We start from the raw sequence: 9,176 nt of genomic DNA, 5'->3' as shown, positions 1-9,176 counted from the left end.
CCCCCCAAATTCCCAGGGATGTGACTCAGGGATACATAGAAGGGACTGCTGTTCCCACATAGCCCTGCAGCTGTGGGTTTCCATGAAGAAGTGATTGCTGCCTGGGGGAAGCCCCCAGGTCTGCCTGCTCTGCCCTCATTCATGGTGCCTTAGTTAACATGGCTCCTAACACGGGGGCTACCACCTGGCTTGAGAGGTGCAGCCAGCTGGGCCTCTTACGTCTGGCCTCCTCACCACAGGGCACCCTGGGAGAACCTAGCCTTGCTGCGGGGTCACTGCCTGCAGCCCACGCCCCCTCTGCTGCCCCCTCAGCCAAATGTATGCCGGGGGCCCCAGGGAGTCTCCCCACTGACCATACTGATTAACCTAGACTGGGCTTTCTCAGCTGACCACTTCTGTGCTGTATCTGGAATTGTACACAGGGTTTTGTTTGTGAGTGTATGTGTAGCTAAGTGCATTTTTGGGGGAAGGCGGATGGAGGTCACTGACCTCATCAGTTTCTGAAAGGGTCTGTGACTGTTCCCCTAGATATTAAGAACTGATACAATGGCCTAGAGAGTGTTATATATAATAATCCAGATTAGGAAACTCTTGTTTTTTTTTTCTTTTCTGTTGAAAAAAATAACATATATTAATGGTTAAAAATATTCAGAATAATAAATATATAAAGTATACAGAGAAAGAGCTCTGTGATATCTTTTCCACTCTCAGCCACAGCTAACAATTTCCGTTGTCCTTTATATGCACATATTAGCAGGTGCACTTGTGGTTATTAATCAAGTTCCAGATTGAGCAACACTAAACACATAATAAGCATTTGGAATTTGTATTGTAATTGTAATAAGTCTGCAAATTAATTTGAGAAACAGTAACATCTTAAAACTGAGACTTCCCCTCCAGGAATATGGTATGTTTCCATTTTGTTCAGATCTATTTTTATGTTTGTTAATCAAATTTCATAAGTTTCTTCAGCTAAATAATTCCTATTACTTGTTAGGTTTTTCCTAGGTGTTTAGTAGTCTTTGTTGCTGAAATGCTATTCTTTGTCCAATTGCAATTTCTGATAGGGAATTTTCTGTTTGAGGAACATGTTCTACTATTATATATTTATTTTGTATCTGCCAATTTTTGTGATCTATCTTATTAATTCCAATAGTTTTCAGGTGATCCTTTGTTTTTTCCAGGTATTTATACATGATCATCTGCAAATGATGATTTTTTTCATTTATTCCTTTCCAATATTTATACTTTTTTCTTTTATTTTCTGCATGTGCTACGTTGATCAGAACCTCCAGAACCATGTTGAGTGATGTGGTGCCTGAGAGCCTCCTGATCTTATTCTTGAAGAAAATGGGAATGCCTCTTTTGTTTCATCATTTAGTGTAACTTTTGCTGTTTCTGACATATTCTCTCCTTTTTTCTTTTTCTTTTTTAAAACATGTATGAGTAAATGTTTTAATAGTGAGGAGAGCTCTTACAAAATTTTTCAGGTTGACAATTTTGCCATAAAATTAAATTACTAAAGCCTTATAGAACATTTGAAGAATACAAAAAAAAATAGAGACACAAATTAATATTCCCCATAAAACTTCCATGTAGAGATTGCCACACTTTGATGTCTTCATATCCAAGCTTTTTCTCCATGCATTAAATAATTGCATCATTGAGTTCCAATTTTCTGATTAGGAAAATACTTGCTCGTTGTAAAAATGCAGAAAAAGATAGATTAGGAAAGACAAATTACTTATGGCCTTACTACCTGAAGTGCCCCCAACAAGGTTCTCAATGGCAAAAACCAAAAAGTGATACTGGTTAGGGAGAGAAGGACATAACTAGAAAGACTGGAAATAGGATACATTGTCAATAAGGAGTTGTATTTACCAGGGTCATTCTCTCCCTTTTTTCTAAGGTTATTTTCACTTATGTTTACCAGTACTGCAAAAAAAAAAAAAGCAATACGAAGAAATAATGTCAGTGAGTGGAGCCAAGTCATAAGTTCTGTGGTCTTGGTAGCCCACAAGGAGTGAGGAATCCGCCAGGTCAGAAGATCCTCTGATATATTCTTTATCAAGATAAGGATATTTTCTTTTATATCTGAATTAACATAACCAAGAATGATTTGTTAAATTATATATAATTCTTTACTGCATAAACTAAGTTTCCTCCTATTCCTATTTTACTAACAGTTTTTTAATATTCAGGAATGACTAAGTTTATCAAATACTTTAATTGAAAGGTTTCTTTTCTCCTTTGGCTTGCTGTTGCAATGAATGATTTAGATTGACTGGGTGATTAACATAACATAATAAAAAAAAAAGTGTATAGATTGACTGGGTTCCCTGCCAATCTAGTATCCGTATAGTCTATTCTCAACACATCCCTCAAGTTCAAACTCTGCTCTCCCCCACCCCCACTTCCCCTGATGTTTAGAGTAAATGCAAATGTCTTTACTATAACTTAGAGACCCTACTCTCTTCAACCTTATCTCTCTGCTTCATCTTCTATTATTCTCTCTCTAGCTCAGCCATCCTGGTTTCCTTGATGTTCTTGGAATATACTGGGCTTGTTGCCTTCACAGAGCCTTTTCATTTCTTTGTTCTCCTGCCTAGGATATTCTTACCCAAAATATCACCATACTTAGATTCCTCATTGAATTCAGGTTTTTACTCAAAGGTTTCCTTCGTAGTGATTCCTTCTCGGGTCACACTATCTAAATGTTCAACCCATCTCAACTTTTCATATCTTCCTTTCTGCCTTTAATTTTTCTCTTTTTAGTAGGTATCACTAACAATAATATACTATATATTTTGTTTATTTATCTTGTTTGTTGTTTGTCTCTCTGACTACAATGTAAGGACCATGAGATTAGAGATTGAGGTCTGTTTTATTCATTGCTGTAGCCACAGCATCAAGAGCAACACATGGCATGTAGTAGATGCTCAGTAAATGTGTTGAATAAATGAATGAATGGCTTTTGAACATTGAACAACTCTCTTGCATTCCAGAAATAAAGCTTACTTGGTTATACCATATTAGTAGATTTGTAAACCCTCTGATTCGCTAAATCAGGATCTTGTCATGTGACAAGATGTAGAAGAAATTAAGATTGATTTGAGTGGCATGTGCAAAACTCATTATGCAGTAAGTATGATTGTTTATGATATATGTCATTTTTAAGTGAATCTTTTTTTCTTAAATGAATATAGTTCTATCATATTTTCTGATAATAAAAAGGATGCATACTTAGTGTTTTAAAAAAGGAACAGAAGAGTGCTAACAAGAAAATAACAAAATTCATTTTTTCTTTCTGCTCCCTTTCCTGACACCCCTTCCCCCATCCCCATTTCCAGGTATTTTCAGGACTACAGACAAGAACCTTAGGGATTCCAAAAGAAACAAGGTGGAGGGAGCAGAGAAAATGATGGGACCATTCTCCCAGAGAAGCAGTAGAATTGGCCAGTAGCCCAGGAGAAGATGCTGCCCTTCCAGTAATCAGAAAGGCAACACATTTGTTGGCTGTGCAAAGACTAAAAAAAGCGACAGTGGCCGGGCGCGCGGCGGTGGTGGTGGGGAAGGGGCGGGTCGCCCTCCGCTTTGCTAATAATAGGAGGGGAAATTTGGGACCCGAACTCACCAGTGACGTAGCCTCACGTGACCAGAAGCCTACGTACTGAAGTCTTGGTCCAGACAGCAGTTCCGCTCAGGTAACCAGCTCCCTATTTCCTTGGAGGTGGCGTGATTGTGGGCACGGACGGAGGAGGAGGACGAGGAGGAAACCGTTCCTGATTCCTGTATGTCGGTGTGAGGGTGGGTGTTGATTGAAGACTCCCGGAGTGAGGGTGGAGGGTAGCAGCACAACTGCTGACTTTGGAAGCGCTCCTGTGTTTCCCCACGGGGACACCAGAACCCAGCCCCTTTTGCGTGCCTTGTAAAAGGCAGGGCCGTAACAGCAGCCGAAATGGTTGGCCTAGGTGACTGGAGAGGCAGAGGGGAAGAAGCCGTTATCAGGGAGCAGAGAGATGGGGGAACTGTGAGGTGGCAGACAGGTCTGACACGCTGGATCTGGACTAGGGAAGGTCGGGGCTTGGACCCACATTCCGGTGTTGGTGCACCCACCGGAGCATTGAGTCCCCACATCTCCTGCTCCTGTCTGCTTGTGACTTTGGTCTGTCTATGTCTGCTGGTCCATCCATTAGTGGTGGGGTGGGGATGCAAAAGAAGAAGCCCAACGCCTCACTTCCTTTTTCCCTCCTCCCCAAACACCCAGGCCCCTTAGATTCCACTTGACTGCTGTTCCAGTCTCCCGCCTCCAACGCGTTCTCACTAGTCTGGGGGAGACCCCTGAGATAATCGCAGCAGCTGCAGCATGGGCCGTGCCCAGAATTTGGGCTTGATAGCAGCTGGCCTGGTGATCGGGGCTGGCACCTGGTACTACATATACCAACTGACCTGTGGTGGAGAGCAGAACAAGAAACCAGCTGATTCAAAAGACATTAATCCTGCCTACAAAAAGTTTAGAAAGTACAGAAAACTGTAAGGAAGGAAATAAAAATAAGCCATCAATAATTACCATTCCTTGTCTCTCTGTGTAAAAGTGCAGATGTGTGTGTTTAATATTGCATCATACTGTATATGTTATCCTGGAATTATTTTTTTCAGGTCACATTGCAGGGGATGCCTTTTATTAGTTAATGAAAATGCCTCACAAACATTCTGGCAATAGATTTTTTTCATAATAACAAGATATAATAATCATACTCTTCCCCTTTTGCTGACCTTTTATGTAGCAGGTATGAAACTTAGACTCAGGTGTAAAAAAAATACTAGAGGTTTTCATTTTCTAAAAAAACATGTAGACTAAACTAAACTCTATCTACAAGGGGATATCTTTCCACATTAGTTATAGAACTATTATCCAAGTTTCCAGGTGGGCCAGTTAGGCAGCTTCTGTGCCATGCTTGGCATAGAGGACACAGGAATTTGGTGAGGCTGGGAGCCCTGGGTAGGATCCAGGTCATCAACCTGGAGTTTCTACTCCTTTCTCTGGGCTGCCAGGGAACAGGCTAGAGGTCCCATTTCTTCAAGGGACTGAAAGACCTCTCTCTTTCCCCCTCCAGTGGGAGTGGGGATTTCTCTTTAGTGTGAGGGAAATCCCTCACTCCCCAAACTCTGTTACAGTGGACTTGCGATTTGGCAAGGGAAACAAAATCTGGAAAGTCCTGCCACACAGTTATTCTGAGGCAAGGAAGTAGAGTGGACTTGACTGAGAAAGGGAAAGCGGAGAACAAAGACAGACATAGAGATGAAACATATTAATACCCTGTGTTTTAAGCGGGGTTCCCTAGAAGCAGAGCCTGAGATGGGGATTCTTGTGAAAGTAGTTTACTGAGGGAGTGTTCTCAGATGAAATTTGTATGGAGGTGAGGAGAGCAGCATAGGACAGGGGAAGAAACTAGGCATAGATGTAGTTCAGCTGAAGTGTAGCCTCAGCCTGAGCCCCGGGTGGCTCTGGGACATGAAGGGCCCCTCGGAGTTGATCCACCTTGGGACAAAGGAGCCAGGCTTTTATACCCACTGACTGCAAGCCAGGGTGTATGGGTGAGGTGGCATGAGGGGAGAGGGGTTTTAGCTCCTGGGTATCCTCTGACAAGGGTACAACCATAAATCCTTAGCAACCAACCTTCAGAAGAGCTAGGGGAAGGATGTACTAGCCCAGTAAATGGAATCTAGATAGATTATCAATAGCGTTTACTACCTCTACTATAATTAGCCAATCAGCATTCTTGCAATGCGAATGTGCTTCCTATCTGTGTGCTCCACCCACCAGAAGGCTTTCACTTCAGCGTTACTAGCTGTGTTGCACTTTATCAGAAAATGCCCAGCTTTTCCATAAATGGAACAAAAAGAGGAGAGTGCTTGTTCTTCTCTAATCACCTAGTGGTTGTCTTAGAGGCTCTCCCCTTCCCTCAGAGGCTAGTTTTCTCTCTCTAACCTAAGAATCAAATCTCGTCCTTCAGTGTACATATTTTGGAGGAGGGCTGTATGGCACACAGTTTAGCACCTTATAAAAATGTATTCTGCCTGTAATGAGGCTAGAGGCTAATACAAAGTGTGAGGGATGTTTAGACATAGGATGTGCAGGTCTGTCCCATTTAAAACAGGTTTTGGCAGGTGTTAAATTGACTGCCTTACAACTCACTTCCAAATTCCTTGAAAGTAGTGAAGAAGTTGCTAAGCAAAGGTCAGGTGTTGGTCACCTAGACAATCAAAGGTGACCCAAGCAGAGATGGGAAGTTGTTAAGGCAAGGGAACCTTGCTATTCTGACAAATGGGCTTCTCATTAATCTCATATCCATGTGGGCCAAAGTTCTTGGGGATAGAACATACCTTGGAGGAATTTAAGCTTTGGGTCCTCCTGTTGCTAAAATGGAAGAAAAATCAGCCTCATTTATTTTCATGATTCCTTTACTCCTTTTTTTTTAAGATTTTATTTATTTATTTGAGAGAGAGAGTGAGAGAGAGAAAGAGCACAAGAAGGGGGAGCGGGAGAGGGAGAAGCAGACTCCCTGCTGAGCAGGGAGCCCGATGCGGGACTCGATCCCGGGACTCCAGGATCATGACCTGAGCCGAAGGCAATCGCTTAACCAACTGAGCCACCCAGGCGCCCTCATGGTTCCTTTACTCCTTGAGTGTTATCAAAATTTGGGAGCCACAGTGTCAGAAAGGCAGGCCCAGTCGCATAGTCTGCTGAGACACACATTGTTCCAGATTGCAGATTCATTTCAGGCTTCATGGCTCTGGTGCTTCTGCTCTATGCTAAAGGAACAGAAATCTTTGTCAAAACCGGAGCTGCATTGACAATGGCTCTTCTGAGGCTTGCCGCATCTTTGAGATACTGTTAGAGGGAGGCACTGGTATCTCCTTGTTCAGGAAGCTCTAATTACTTCATCTTCACTAACACTTTCCCAGAACAGAGGAATTTGTTTGTTTTTTTTTTTGCCTGGGGAGGAATTCTTGTGTCTTTAAACGGCAACTTACCTTGCTCAACTTAACAGATGCCAGAGAGGGTAAGAAAATTAACCAAGACCCTATAGATAGTAATAGGTCATTAGATAAATCCTTTCTCATTAAAAAATATATCAAGTTAGGGGCGCCTGGGTGGCTCAGTCGTTAAGCGTCTGCTTTTGGCTCAGGTCATGATCCCGGGGTCCTGGGATGGAGCCCCACCCACATCGGGCTCCCTGCTCCGCGGGAAGCCTGCTTCTCCCTCTCCCACTCCCCCTGCTTGTGTTCCCTCTCTCGTTGTGTCTCTGTCAAATAAATAAATAAAATCTTTAAAAAAAATAAAAAATATATCAAGTTAAATTAAATAATAGAATAATATAAATTAAACTTTGAAAAATTGTGCTATAATTTAATTTACTCCCTTCTTTTTTCCTCAACCAGTTTCATTTATAATTAAGATTTACACCTTTTAATGTTGTGAGATAATAAGTATTGCAGCACGTTATAGGATATTATGTGAGAGTATATAAAAATGTATATAACAAGGATTCCCAAGTACCAGCTAATGGCCTATCTTTATGTAGTGCATTTCTCTCAAAACCATATTTTCATAATTCAGGTTGGATATAAGGTGATTGATCAATTAGGAAACCTATTTTGCATTATGTAAAGAGTGGTTGGTGTTAATGTCATCAAAATCAGGAGCCATTATCACCTGTATTTTTCTTTTAAGCTTAAGAACACACCAACTGGGTTGGGATGCCTTTAAGCTGTTTTTTTAATCCAAAAAAACAGTGGGTGATAAAAGTGATAAAAATTGATAAGAATGTGTAAGAAACTTTGTACTAATGATGGAACCTCTGGTGGATAAGGAAAAGAAAAGCCATTACTCCTGAGCAAATGCTTCATGTAGTCAAACCCTCAATTTGTTCACTGAAGTTTATGTTTTATAGCTACATACTTATAGCTCTAATAAAACCTTTATTATTAAAATCCTTGCAACAAATAACAATTGCAAGTCTCAATTTTTCTAGACCTTAATTCTATTTGCCCCATTGAAGCAAATATTTTTAGAAGAGAATTTTGAAAAATGTAGATTTCTTTGAAATGCAAATACCGCTTTATAGGAGAGAGAATGTACTTGTGAATTTCAGTGAACCATTAGGTAACCATGACAATCTTGACTACTAAGTGGAGAAGCGCTTTTCTGTTATCCGGATCTCAGGGCCCTCAGAGATCTGAAATCCATAGAAATGTGTTTTACCTATTTTAGTTTTATTTTGAAGGGTGACTATAGAACTGGTTTACTGATTGAGCATGCAATCAAAATCTCATCAATAAGGATTCTGAGACTCCAAACCTATCTGTTAGAATGTGAGAACTTTCCATGTGAGATATTGCATTAGATTAATGACACCTTGGGAAAGAGAACCCTTACCTTGGGCTATGGGATTCAACACCCTGAACTACCCCATCAGACTCAAACTAGCCCTGTGACTTTCTCCTCATATAGAAAGTACAAAGTTTATTATGGATCATGAATACAGTATGCTTCTCAGGCACTCTTTCTTTCTCCTGATACCTGGCATAAAAACCCTAGGGTGGCATGCTCCAGACTGTCCTGGGCCAGAAATGATAAAAATAGAAATGATGACAGTGATGATGATGATGATAATAATAATAGCAATGAATGTGATGAAAGCTTTCTATGTGTTACCTGTTTCAGTTTTGACAAGGTCTCATTGGAGATAGGTATTAGTTTAGAGATGAAGAAATAGAGACTCTAAATAGTTAAGCAACTTTGTTAATGTGCACCCAGCTAGATATTAGTGAGTTACTTTCAACTGTCTCCAAAACTCATGCACTTCACCACTGGATTATGCTGCATCTTAATGTACATGTCTAGGAAGGCCCCACCAGCAGGCTCTGGCAGACAGAATTGCACAAACAGCCCGAAAGAGGGAGGAAAAAAGGAAAAGGCAACTGCCTTGCTCAAAAGAGGAAGAACACCAAGAGCCCTCAAAGGTCCCAAGAATACAAGGAGTGTGAAAGTATGACACACCCCAACCAGCCCACCCTACCTCCAGAAACACAGACCCACAGTAAATAGGAAACCAAAGTGGTAAGGAAAGAAATGATATTGACTTGGGATGTCACAGATGTTCTCCTTT

At 41.1% G+C, this 9,176-nt stretch overlaps 1 long non-coding RNA gene across 1 annotated transcript; it reads left to right on the top strand.

Annotated features, from left to right (window-relative positions):
- The first annotated feature begins 1,946 nt into the window (after positions 1–1,946).
- On the top strand, positions 1,947–4,569 carry LOC145719861 (uncharacterized). Its single transcript, XR_014142648.1, has 3 exons — positions 1,947–2,039; positions 3,351–3,704; positions 4,268–4,569. It is a non-coding gene; the product is annotated as an uncharacterized LOC145719861 (long non-coding RNA).
- The last annotated feature ends 4,607 nt before the right edge of the window (positions 4,570–9,176 follow it).

The sequence above is a fragment of the Leptonychotes weddellii genome, unplaced genomic scaffold (assembly GCF_054177405.1).
Source record: "Leptonychotes weddellii isolate Sample4059 unplaced genomic scaffold, ASM5417740v2 HiC_scaffold_7826, whole genome shotgun sequence".
NCBI classification, from domain to species: domain Eukaryota; kingdom Metazoa; phylum Chordata; class Mammalia; order Carnivora; family Phocidae; genus Leptonychotes; species Leptonychotes weddellii.
The sequence above is the reverse complement of the archived record's forward strand: the minus strand, read 5'-3'. Positions and strand labels throughout refer to the sequence as shown.